The 14,421-nt window shown below is 31.7% G+C and overlaps 1 protein-coding gene across 4 annotated transcripts in view; it reads left to right on the top strand.

The window, feature by feature from the left end:
• Positions 1–14,421, top strand: part of Calx (sodium/calcium exchanger 3) — a 348,920-nt gene that overhangs the window by 171,255 nt on the left and 163,244 nt on the right. The gene's annotated exons all lie outside the window — the stretch shown is intronic.

Genomic DNA, 14,421 nt, shown 5'->3' with positions numbered 1-14,421 from the left:
CGGTCAATGTCACATTTTTAATTATTTTGCTTTTTTAATGTTTGTACTCAGTTTCTACACATAAAAGAATTTAAATTTAAGCAAACAAATTTAAGAAATGTTTTAATTTTTTCAAAAGTAAATTTAATATTTTTCATTCGTACGTTACGCTTTCTTAATTAAACAATAAAATTCCGTGAATTTGAAAGAATGTATATGCATTTCAACGCCAATAAATATTTACACATGTTCATGTTTATTTTTTTTTTTGTATTTTCCATTAGCATGAATCCAACACTCGTACGTATACATAATGAATGATTGAACTTGAAATAATAAACCCACAGAAATGTTTAACAAATCAAATATAAATGTCTATATGAAAATTTCAATTCATCTTGAGGTAGCAGACATTATTTAATTGGAAATTGAAATATAAAAAGAAAATTTAACAATTTGTTTACGTGATTTATAGATTTTTTGTATATTTTATTTATTTTTTTAATGGGCAAATAATACATTCGCAAGCCATAGAATTAAACATATGTACATATTAGGATGGCACTTATATTTAACGTTTTCGATTTTCGGCTAATAATAAAGTACCGAAAATTTATGCAAAATTTAATAACGTTTAGAGGTTGTACATTTTATTTGAAAAATTCCTTTTTTGGGACAAAGTTCCAATACAAAATTAACAAAATACAAGCCCGACCATATACTACCCTACACTGAGTAAATGAGAAAAAACCTTTATATACAAATTTTTCTAACACCCACCTTAAAGTATAACTATCGACTTATAATCACTTTCTGAGTCGATTAAACGATATCCGTCCGTCTGGCTGGCTGGATGGCTGGCTGTCCATGTAAACCTTATGCACAGAGTACACATTGGCGTAGATAGGGGGTGGCCAAAACCACCCCAGACTCGCATCTGCCCACCCCAGATAAAAATTTGGAAAGTCGCAGAAAGATTTTTTTGGATTTGTAGATTGTTCCGTTAAGAGATTCCTGTGCCCTAGAACATTAATCATTGGGTTTTTGGAACCCAAAAAGTTAAAAAATATTCCAATGCCAATCGTACAACGGAGCACATGCAATGTTTGGTTTTTTCAAGCTAAAATAAAGGAGTCAAATCAGCAAGCCATTTTGGTTCATTCTTTATCCGACAGGCTAAACTTAGTTATTGTGGATTCGTGTTCACACATATCATCAGCACAAACATTATTAGCATAGAGGCTTTATGCATTCACTTTTCGAAACCAGAAAATAATAATGATTTAAAAAGCCTAAGCCAAGCTCTTCAAATTAAACAGTATAAAATAAACAGCCTTTGCACAACTAGATGGAGTTGTAGATATGAAAATCGTAAGTCAGTAATTAAAAATTACGCTGTAATTAAAAGTGTTCTAGAAGATTTTTATATAGAATCAACATTAGCTAAAAAGCTAAAATCTGGATTTGCCGGATTCTATTCCTTCAGTTGATTATTGGAAGTTAAATATATAAACATGTTTTATAAAATAAATTAGCAGTTTTAAATATTAAAAATGAAGTAGTTATGTTAGCAAACTGAATTTTTGTGATATTTTAGTTTTGTTTTAATAAAAAATATTTTTTTTATAAAAATTTTTTTTTATTTTTACTATTTGGAAGGGCACTTGCCCACCCCAGAATAATAGTCTAGCTACGATTATGAGAGTACAGGTCGCAATTTTGAAGATATTTCGATCAAATTTGGTACATATAATTTTTTCGGCCCAAGGACGAAACCTATTGAAACTGGATGAAATCGGTCCATTATTTCACCTAGCCCCCATACAAATGTCCTCTCGAAACTGGACTTTATCGGTCATAAATGTTTAATTTATCTATGTATCTACACAAATTTCGCTCCAAATAAGTTTCATATATATAAAATTCATGTCACCAAATTTTGTTACGATCGGTCCATAATTAGTCATAGCTCCCATATACATAGATTCGCTTCCGAAAATCACTTTAACGTGCATAAATCGCTAAAAAATGTTGGTATACACACAAAATTCAGCATTGCTAACTTTCATATAGACATAAATCACACGACCGAATTTCATGGTGATCGGTCCATAATTGGTCATAGCTCCCATATAAGGCCCACTTCCGAAAATCACTCAAAAATATAAATTATTGAAATTTTAAAAGAAAAATGTTTTTGCTCTTCTACTTAGTGTAGGTAAGGCTTGACCGACCATACTTTCTTACTTGTTTTGAGTTGATTTGCAGTTGTTTAGCTTCCTAGCGATAATGGGGGCCAGTGCTTTGCCCCTCAAATTTGGTCACTTCGGGTCAATTTTTTTAAAAAAAATCGCCAAAAATCCATTTTTAATCCGAATGAGCTGAAATTTAAAATATTCGCTTACAAAATAAAATATTCTCTTTATGTTGAAGAGATATTTGGTTGTATTTATTTATTTTTTTTTATTTTGCTCGATCTTTTTTTGGTTTTTTAGACATGGCGGGCCAACGTAGGGTCGAAATTTTTTTTTTAAATGTCACCTTTATTGGTTATAAAATTCTATATAAAATAAAAAAACTTGCTTACAGTTATCTTGTCACTATAAAAAGTTAAACGCACCCAAAGTTGGAACATGTAAAAAGTGCCGTATTTTTTAAGTTTTTTCCCAAAAAGGTTCATATATTATTTCGTTTGTAGAGAAAAATTTTCTTCGGGACTATTTAAAATTTTTATACGATCTGGAAAGAGAATTTAATGCAAAAGCATGTAAAGTAAACTTTAGCTCATTTAAGCGCATACAACACCCCCCAGACCTATCCAAATTTGGCCGATTTTTAAAAAAAAAATTAGATTTGAATAAAAAACTCTAAAAAGGCATAGCACCGATCCTCGAGAAAGCTTCATATTTGTATAACCCTATATGCTTCTCAAATATCTACAAAGTTGTTTTACTATCACACGGTAAATAACGTCACAATAGGCACTTTTCTAAAAAAAAATCAGTTTTTGGAAAACATTTTCCCCGGTTTAGCAATTTCTGTATTGAAAATAAAAAATTTCAAAAATTATAAAGTCATTGATTTAATGACAATTGAGTCTATATTATTTCCAAATTTTGTTATGATATCTTTAACCGTTAAAATTTTACATTAATTGACATTTTATATTTTTCTTCTTGGAAAATCACCATATCTTGTCTTCCGTGTCATGACCACCGCTTCTGAACTGCACATACCATCTCTCGTACGTTGAAACCGATGAAACACATTCACCATAAGCTTTGGCGAGCAATCGGTGTGCCGCAGCGGCACTTTTTTCAGTCCCTAGAACAATCTTTGCAGGGGATAGCCTTGTAGCGTGATCTTTTTTCGGCCATACTGTATTGGGGCACTCTAATGTACACTGTACGTTTACTCTTAATCTATTTTTTTTTGTTTTTTTTGATAAAATTTTAAATTTAAAGTATTTGCTTTAAATAATGAATAAAATTAATTAATTTTATTTCGTGTTTGTCTAAGAAATCTAAGTTTTTAAAATTCATTTTAGTTAACAGTCTTGTGTTATGTAGTTAACATAGATGTGAGACGTATTAAGCTTATGAATTTATCTTCACACCCTTAATTTCTTGCTGTGTTTTTGTTTCATGTTTCTATTAACACTGTTTTTTTTTTGTTTCGTACATTTAAACAACGTTTTATTACGATACTTTAGTATTAACATTTTATTTTTATTTACATAATTTTTTGTTTTGTTTTTTCGATTTGTGTTGTATTTAAAACGGTGGCATTGTACGGAAACCATAAAATGTCTATTCCATGAATGTCATGGAAAACACACAAAAAAAACCAACAAGATATAATGAAAAAAAAAGTTGGGGAAAAAAATCGAAATAAATTACATGTAATGAAATCAATATTTAGTGGAAAAAAGAGGTCAAATTAAATTCAATAACCTGATAACAGTTTTCATAACAAAAAAAAAACAACAACAACAACAAAACAGAAACATTTTAAAAATAAACTCATTCACTGACAAATTAAACTTTTGTTAACACGGAAATAAGTTGCTGTTTTTGTTGTTTTTTGCTGTAAATTTTGCCACGTTAATAGTTGGTCAGACATGAGTGGATAGCTGTGTGGATATACTGGATGTTTACACGCTTGTTTGTATAAGTAATAGTGTTATAACATTCCTCAAGCCCCCATCCAACAAAAACATTAATTTACGGACTTTTACACACATAGACTCATCGCATACACCTAAATAACACTGGGCTACAGGGGCAAAATTACTCGCTACGTAATTAACTGAGGTACTACAGGTTGTAGGTTCGATTGAGACCTTAAATAAGAGTGTGGTCCAAATTTTTGACTTTTTTCTTTTTATACCCTACACCACCATAGCGGGGAGGGTATATTGGGTTTGTGCTGATATTTGTAACGTGCAGAAATACTGTCCCAACACCCACCTTAAAGTATAACAATCTGCTCAGGATCAATTTCTGAGTCGATTTAGCGATGTCCGTCCATGTAAATCTTGTAATCAAATTCGACAAAATCTGGTACAAGTTCTTCCATTGCCCCATGAACGAAGCCTATTGAATTTGGTTAGAATCGGTCTATTATTTCTCCTAGCCTCCATAAGATTGCCTTATCTGAAAATAGTTAAGCTCTCGTAAATATCTTAGTTATATATGTAGATATCCAAACCAAATTCAGCAAAACTAAGTTTTGTATAAGTAGTACTCGCCTCACCAAATTTTATGATGATCAGTCCAAAATTAGTCATAGCTACCATATCGGCCCACTTCCGAAAATTACTTTAACTAGAACAAATCTCTTAAAAATTTTGGTATTCTAATAAAATTAACTAAATAAAATAAATAACACTGTACAACACCAAAAATAATTACAAGGTCAGACCAATAAATTTTGATAGAGGAGACAAAAAACACGTGTATCGGAGTTTTTAAAGTTTAGATCTAAATTTCATTTGAGGGGGGGTTAAAGTTTCCCAACTCTGGCTTATTGTTATTGTTAATCGGCATAAGAAATCGGCAAAGCAAAGTAAATTTATGTAAAATATTACGGAGAACATTTTTGTGGAATATACACTGGAATATATCCTATAAACGCACTTAATTTGTTTCTGTATTTTTGTTTTAACTTTGTTGTTCTCATCCAAATGCAAAATTTAACTTTTTTAATGAGAGACAACTTAACGGTACTTTTTGAAAGTAAACAAGTTTTTTTCTTATTCTTGTTGTTTGCCTTAATTATGCGATCAAATGTTCTTGGTGCTATTTTAAGTGGAAGATTACCAAAAATAAAATATTATCAATTTTAGTTTTTTTTCAACCAAAGGTACGTTTCTAATAGTAACATCTCAATTTACTGCAACTTTTTCTATTTGAATCAATAAATTTCATCACTTTTAAAGATGCCCAAGAGAACTTTTTTGTCCGATCAAGAAAAGATTCAAATTAAATTTTTTTCACGACCAAGGATGTTCCAATAGAGAAATTGGACGTAAAATCGATCGTTCGGAAAGTGTGGTGCGAAATTTCTTGAAGAAAGGTCAAAATTATGGAGTTCTCAAACCTACAAAGGGAAATGCAAAACTAACAAGAAGACAACTTAATCTAATAAAACAAGAAGCAACCCGCAACAAATTGAATTCCACACAAATAAAGAATAAATTGAATCTTCCAGTGACTTCCAAACTCGTTGCAAACATTTTACGAAACGATGAAAACATAAAATGGAAAAATCCGAAATGCAAACCAATGCTAAAAAAGCACCATAAAGAAAATCGTCTAAAATTCGCTAAAAAATATATGAAATGGACAGATGAGTGGAAAAAAGTAATTTTCTCTGACGAAAAAAAATTTAATTTAGACGGTCCTGACTCATACTCATGCTATTGGCACGATTTGAGATCAAACGATGTTCGGATGTCAAAACGTAATTTCAGTGGTGGCAGTGTTATGGTTTGGGCAGCTTTTTCAGCAGTTGGCAAATCGAAAATATGTTTTGTTCCGACAAAAATGAATAGTGCGATTTATAAAGAACTGTTGGAAAATGCTCTTCTCTCATTCATGGATGAAGATTGCATATTCCAACAAGATAATGTTTCATGTTTCTAAGCAATCGAAATCTTGGTTTAATGAACATAGCATTCCTCTGTTGGACTGGCCGGCTTGTAGTCCGGACTTAAACCGAATGGAGAACTTGTGGGGATACATGGCCCGTAAAGTTTATGCAAATAATGCCCAGAATGAAAGATTAATGACTGTAACAGAGCTGAAACTAAGAATTAAACAAGTCTGGGAGGAAATTGATTGCGATCTGCTTAAAAAATTAGTGGAATCAATGCCAGACCGTATTTTTTAAACAATACATAACAAAGGATCAATCACACATTATTAATAATGCTACAGTGGCCCATAAATTAAAGTGCGTTTATAGGAAAATACCCTTAAAAATGGCTGTTAATCTCGAAAATTAAGTAAAAAAAATAAATAAAGTACAAATGAATTTTTCTTGTAAACAATTGTCCAATTTACAATTGGTGTCGTAGTGTTGTAGCGTTGTATGTCGTAATATTTTTATTAATATTTTGTTTTTGTTTCAAAAAATTTTGTTTGAAAAATATTTTTCACAAACAACTTACAACGCTACGACTTCGATTGTGAATTGGGCAAAGATTTTAAGTGAAGTCTTAACTAATTTAATAAACAAATTTGTAGCCCCCTAAATATGTTCTTGTTTAATTTTTAGAATTTTTTTTAAAAAAAAGTAATATGCACCAGTTATTAACCCTCTAAATCCTCAAGGAATGGGTCCTTCTTTTAAACAAGAGCAAAAAACAGAATTAAAACAGGGATTTAAGGGGTTAAAATGTTACGCAAAAATATTATTCGTGAAATTTTACTATAAGTCCCTGAATACACCAAAACGGAAAATTCAACCAGAAAGTCAGAAATAAGACACAACAAAAAAGAGCCTAGGATTAATTTTGCATTTATTAAGAATTTTATTTTAAAGTGCCTACCCCAAAAATTTAGCATGAAAAAAAAAATAAAAAATTTAACTAAAAATCACTAATATCTCTATTATTTTACCTTCGATAGTAAATTTGAATAGGAAGTATTCATTAAATACATTTTTTTAGCTGTAGGCAATTCCACTACATTATCATACAATGTCCAGCATATTTCACCTATGATTTAAAAAGCCCCTAAAATTTTTTTCGATTTTGTTGCCCTGTGTTATTTTTTGAAAATCATAGAAATTCATGTATATCTCAAATCGCATTTTGAACATTTTTAGTCCCGAAATTTAAAAAAAAAAAAATTAAAAAATTTCAGAGCACTAACTTGAATGAAATTTCTTGAATAAATTACACAGCAATTTCATTAATATGTAGTTTTTTATATGGATTTTTAAAAAATGTTTCATTTGAAATCGAACAGATAGTAAAATATTGTTTTTTAGAGTATTATATTAATTGATTTCATATAAGAGTAATCAGTAAATTCATAATATTAAATGTTATGTATTGAGTAGTGTGTCTGTGTTTATTGAATTGTATTTGAATTGCAAAAATAACAACAACAGCCATATGAACTTTTATAAAATTTAAGGAAATTGTAATATTTAGCATTGTAATTTTTGATAATTTAGTTTTCGCTCTTTGAAAAATTTGTCTAGAACTGGATACATTTTCTTTTCTACTCGTTGATCGTTTTCAAATCCAGTTGAATAATACAAGGTTCGCCTTAAAGATTTTATAATTAACTACTCGTTTTTATTTCACTACTATAATTTATAATTTAAAATGAAACAATTATTGGATTTCTTAATTATTCCTTATTCAATTTTAGTTGTTAAATTTCTTTTTTTTTTTAAAAAGACATACAACAATGGCAACATACATATGTACGCTCGTGCCTGTTAAAACATTTGTTTTGTTGTAATTTAAACCGGTGGCTTTAACACAATAATCATATAAAACCGTCTTGTAATCCTCCATACACCGTTTAAAACATGGCAAATAACGACCAAAACACACAGATACATTTTTTCACATACACAGATTGTTGTAAAATGTATGTGTGTACTGTTCAAATGTGTTAACAACACACAAACTACTACAGCCGTTCATTCTATTTACTACATATTCCATATTCCAGTATTTGTCGCTCAATACAATGGAGACAACAAAATTGTAATGTATTAGACTAATGCGAAATTGTCGGGTCAACATTTTTATTTGAAGAAGTAACTAGCAATTTATAAGCTAAACTTTTAGCTAGAGACTAAAAACATCGTTCCTGGTGTTAGAAATTACCTCTTATTGAAAATTTTACTATTTTGACAAAATCGTGACAAAATTGTCACTTTTTTTGAGAGAGTTTTCAAATTCAAAAAAATATGTATGCGTGCGGTAGATGAAAAATATAAACCAATTAGGATGGGGGCTAGGTGAGTTACTGGATAGATTTAAACCAGTTTTAATAGGCTTCGTCCCTGTGCTGAAGTATATGTACTTTGCACACAGGGTTTACATGAACAAGCCATTCAGACGGACGGACGGACATCGCTTAATTGTTGTAATAAAATTTGTATACCCACGCCTCGCTCAGTCTGTAATTTTTGACTGTAGCAGAGTCTAATATTTTGTTTACTGTTGCTCCTAGAGGAGTCAATATTTGCTATTTAAGTTTCTTTGGAGCACCCTAGTGTAGACTTCTCGCAAACACCAAAAGCGGCTTTTACACACATGCAAACATAAACAAGTAAGAAAGTATGATCGGTCAAGCCCGACCATATAATACCCTACACTAAGTAAAAGAGCAAAAACATTTTTTTTTTAAATTTCAATAATTTATATGGGGGCTATGACCAATTATGGACCGATCACCATGAAATTAGGTCGTGTGATTTGTGTCTATACGAAAGTTATTTATGTTGAATTTTGAGTGTTTGCCAACATTTTTAAGAGATTTATGCACGTTAAAATGATTTTCGAAAGCGGGTCTATATGGGAGCTATGACTAATTATGGACCGATCGTAACAAAATTTGGTGACATGAATTTTGTGTATATAAAACTTATTTTTAGCGGAATTTGTGGAGATACATATATAAATTAAACATTTATGACCGATAAAGTCCAATTTCGGGAGGACATTTGTATGGGGGCTAGGTGAAATAATGGACCGATTTCAGCCAGTTTCAATAGGCTTGGTCCTTGGGCCGAAAAAATACTATGTACCAAATTTCATCGAAATATCTTCAAAATTGCGACCTGTACTCTGCGCACAAGGTTTACATGGACAGCCAGCCAGCCGACCAGACGGACGGACGGACATCGTTTAATCGACTCAGAAAGTGATTCTAAGTCGATCGGTATACTTTAAGGTGGGTGTTAGACTAATATTTTTGGGCGTTACAAACATCTGCACAAACGCATTATACCCTCCCCACTATGGTGGTGTAGGGTATAAAAATACCCAGCGGGAAAAAGATGCAGTAAAGAGGCCTTCCTAAAGGCCTTCTTTTGCAGACACAAGGACTTCTAGCCGCATTGCAAAATCATTTAAATTTTACACGGCGTGTCATTGCGAGCCAAGGCCTTGCACACTCGCTGCTGTTAGAGGGCTGATAGAAGGCCTACTTAGGAAGGGCTACTAGAAGGCCTACTTTGAAAGGGCTTTTAGAAGGCCTAATTGGGAAGAGCTATTAGAAGGTCTACTTTGGAAGGGCTATTAGAAGGTCTACTTTGGAAGGGCTATTTGTAGGGCTGCTATATGGTCTTATGCCTGTTCAAAAACCTGTTATTACTGCTCTAATGAAAGGCCTGTAGAGGAATGACATATGGAATGCCTAGAAAGGTAGGACTACTGCAAAGTCTTATGGAAGAGCTACATGAGAAGGCATAATAAAGTGTCTAAAAGAGAAAAAAAGCATTAGAAATTAGGCATCAAAGGACGGCCTATGAAAAGTCATGCAATTTAAAGTTTTATAGAACGTCTACCATGGAAGATCTATTTAAAGCAGTCACGAGCAAAATTGGGATTCTAATGCACGCGTGCATAGGCCAAAAAATTCTGCTGACGCTTTGTTGACACATCTACACTATAAGCTTGTGTGTGTATTAGTGTGTCTGTGTTTTACTGAAATGACCACTTGTTTGTTGCTTTGTTACGATCTCAGAGATCAAAATCAAATCAGTTGCTGTTTAGCATTTGTAGAAGCAAGGTTATGTTGCGGATTTTTTTATGTTTATGATTTTCTCTCTTTTATTACACCTAGAAAAATGTTATAACGTGCAGTCATCTCTCTGCTGCTTAACGCACACAAATATACTCATGGTGGTATGTGTTTGCCCATGACTGATTTAAAGTCTTATTAGAAGATCTATAATAAGAATAAGAATTAAAATGAAGTTGTTTGTTTAATTTTTTGAAACATGATAATTTCTGATTACATACTTAAAAAGCAACAAAAATAAATAAGAAGCGACATCAAGCAATTTATTGTTGTAAATTTTGTAAAGAGAGTTAATCAAAGAGATGCAGAGTATTTTATTTTTTGATGTAGACTATTTTTATACCCTTCACCTTCGTGAGAAGGGTATATATAAGTTTGTCATTCCGTTTGTAATTTCTACATTTTTCATTTCCGACCCTATAAAGTATATATATTCTGGATCCTTATAGATAGCGGAGTCGATTAAGCCATGTCCGTCTGTCTGTCTATCTGTCTGTCTGTCTATCTGTCTGTCCGTCTGTCTGTCTGTCTGTCTGTCTGTCTGTTGAAATCAGTTTTCTGAAGACCCCAGATATCTTCGGGATTCAAATCTTCAATAATTCTGCCAGACATGCTTTCGAGAATTTTGCTATTTAAAATCAGCAAAATCGGTCCACAAATGGCTGAGATATGAGGAAAAAACCAAGACAACCTCGATTTTTGACCTATTTTTTTACCTATATCTGGATTACTAAGACATTAATTTAGACAATATGGATATCTAATGATAGATATTTCAAAGACATTTGCAACGATGTATATAAGACCATAGTAAGTTAGACCTACAATGGGTCAAAATCGGGAAAAAAATTTTGAACCCGAATTTTTTTTTTAAAAAAAAAAAATTGAAAAAACAAAAAAAAAATTTTTTAAATTTAAAAAAAAAAATTTTTTTAAATTTAAAAAAAAAAAAAAATTGAAAATTTAAAAAAAAAATTTTTAAATTTAAAATAAAAAATTTTTAAATTTAAAAAAAAAAAATTAAAATAACAATCGAAAAAATTTTTTTTCCAAAAAATTCAAAAAACAACTGGAAAAAAAATTAAATTTTGTTTTCCTAAAAATATTTAAAATTTTGAAGTATAATTTGGTGAAGGGTATATAAGATTCGGCACAGCCGAATATAGCACTCTTACTTGTTATTTAACCACTTGTTATTAGAAGGGGATTTATAGGCCTTCTTGAACACCTTCTAAGAGCAGGCAGTGTGGAATTAGTATCGCATCTTTTAGAATGTGTAAGTATGCCTTTTAGAAGGCCTAAAAACTGAAGTCCTATAATTTTTTCCCGCTGGGTATGAATTTCCACACATGCATACAGTTGAGAGGAGTCAAGTTTTTCTATTGTGTTGTTTATTGCAGGCTGAAAACACCAACAACAATGCCTCAATTTAAGGGCTAAATAACTTTCAATAGACAACAACAATCAAAAACAAAACAAAAAGAACTTAAAAACAATGAGAACAATAATAACCACTACAACAAGAACATTTTCAACAAACGAACAGACAGACGACGAACAACGTGTCTCGGTCGTCATCGTCGTTGTTGTTTTAATATTCACAAATATTGTTGTTGTCGTTAGGTTGGTTATACTCAAACATAACAGTAAATGTAGTGAGCAAATAGAGAACAAATGAAAAAACGAAATCTAAAGCAGCCAAGCATAAACAGTAGGACGAAAAAAGAAATGGCAGGGAAAATGAACATTACAGGTTTGTAAAGCCAAAATAGAATATGTGGACTCTAGTTTAAAAATTTATGATTTCTGAATATAAAAATTGGATGAATTCAGAATAAAATTATTTATAGATATTAAACAAGTAAGAAAGTATGGTCGGTCATGCCCGACCATATAATACCCTACACTAAGTAAAAGAGCAAAAACATTTTTCTTTTAAAATTTCAATAATTTATATTTTTGAGTGATTTTCGGAAGTGGGCCTTATATGGGGGCTATGACCAATTATGGACCGATCACCATGAAATTAGGTCGTGTGATTTATGTCTCTATGAAAGTTTACTATGTTGAATTTTGTGAGTATACCAATATTTTTAAGCGAATTATGCACGTTAAAGTGATTTTCGGAAGCGGGTCTATATGGGAGCTATGACTAATTATGGACCGATCGTAACAAAATTTGGACCGTAATTATGGACCGATCGTAACAAAATTTGGTGACATTCTAAGTCTATACCCTACACCACTATGGTGATGTAGGGTATAAAAATTAAATTAGAAGACATTGAGTTCCTATAAAAACACTTTTTTAATAAATAATTAAAATAGATTTATTGTTTGCCCGACATACCTGTAAATCCAATTGCCAACAATAATTTACTATAAAATGAATAAAACACAAAGGTTCTAAAATTAATCGCATCCGAAATATCCAATTTTCTATGACTCTGGCGCATAAATCAGAATGTATTTGACCAATGGAATGGGTTGGCTTTGAGGACTGCAGTGCTTATTGGCATAGACCTGTGACTTATGAATACTCCACAAGAAAAACTCTAGCGGGGTCAAATCGCAAGATCTCGGTGGCCAGTTTACTTCACCTCAAATCGCTTGTGCACAATGTCCAATGTGGCATGAGTTGGGTGGCACATGTTATTTGTGTCCATATCATCCAATTCAGACGAAAACATGTTGGTAAACATCTACCTATAGCGTCGTTTTCAAAGAAATGTGGATCCATGACACCACCAGCCCAAAATCCACACCAAACACTGACTTTTTCGTGATGCATTGAAGGCTTTTGGATCTCATGTGGAGTGGTATCATCCCAAATTCGTCAATTTTGTTTGTTGACGTACGCATTCATTCAGTAATGGGCCTCATAGTGTAAAATGGGAGAAGCACGCGTAACGTTGCTCGAACAGAATACCAAGTTTGATAAAACAATTTATTTAGTTGCACGTATTGTTAAACGCCATATCCGTCCGTGGTGATTTAACAGAAGTAGCTGCAACAATATGTCCGCTATCAACTGTCAAAGTTCTGAAGTCCGTATTGGAATATTAAATATGTTGAATAAATAATTTAATCTTTTATTATCAAATGCTTGACCAAATTATGCTGAGATTAAATTAAATTAAAAAAAGTATCACCTTTGAAATGATGATAAATTAATATAAATGTGGTTTTCAAGCTAAAAGCTTAACTTCGTATCACAGGATGGCCAAATGTCACAAATATTGTGTATTACGGTAACGGTAGTTTCAGTTATATCACCAGCGATACTTTAGTTGAAAGAGTATTTCAGGGTAACGGTATCTGAGCGGTAACGGTAATGGTAGTTTAGGTAACGATAGCCAACCTTGATAATGTTAGTACTCAAAATAAAAAGGACCAATCTTACCTCTCTTAGAGAACATATTTGGCATGTTTTCCCTCGTACATGTACTTGGAGGAGTATTTGGCAACTACAGGTCTCGATTGTATTTCCTGTCTTTAATTTACAAAGTTTTTTTTGTTGTTGTCGTTGTTTAAAATTTTTTGCCTGTTGTTTCCTTATTGTTTAGTGCTGTAGTAACTAGCTATTACAGTTGTTGTCGATTATTACTATTGTTTTCTGCCGTATCAGAAATTACAAACCCACAAACAAATAAATAACATAACCTGGCAAATAAGTAAACAAAAGAGGACTGAAACGACTGAGTGACTGGCTGACTGACTGACAGACAGTCCCCAGCCAAATTAAATGAAACACATTCAAATTGATGATGGCTTCTTTTTTTTAGTAAAACACTGACTTGATGAATACATGAAATGGTTGGCAGTTAAGTTAAATTCACTTTTCATTAACACACTCTCTTTCTCTCTCTCTCTATCTCTACTGGCTATTATTTTCCTTTTGCTTTATTTTGTTTTTACCATTAATGGTAGACAGCTTAGTAGGTGGTATATAGATATTTATGTATACAATATTGTATGCTTTTACCACTATTTTACCCTTTTGATTTTTAAACTAGATTTGTGAGGGTTATGTGCCTTTCACTTAATTTTCATTTAAACTAACATTAATTATGTTTTTTTTTCTTGTTTTATTTTTAATGTAGTGTTTATGTGTGTTTGAACACGGAAATTACAAAATTATTTTCGGTTTTTTTTTTCTTTTCTC

Source organism: Calliphora vicina, chromosome 1 (genome assembly GCF_958450345.1).
Source record: "Calliphora vicina chromosome 1, idCalVici1.1, whole genome shotgun sequence".
Taxonomy (NCBI): domain Eukaryota; kingdom Metazoa; phylum Arthropoda; class Insecta; order Diptera; family Calliphoridae; genus Calliphora; species Calliphora vicina.
Note: the sequence above shows the minus strand (reverse complement) of the source record. Positions and strands in the feature narration are given on the sequence as shown.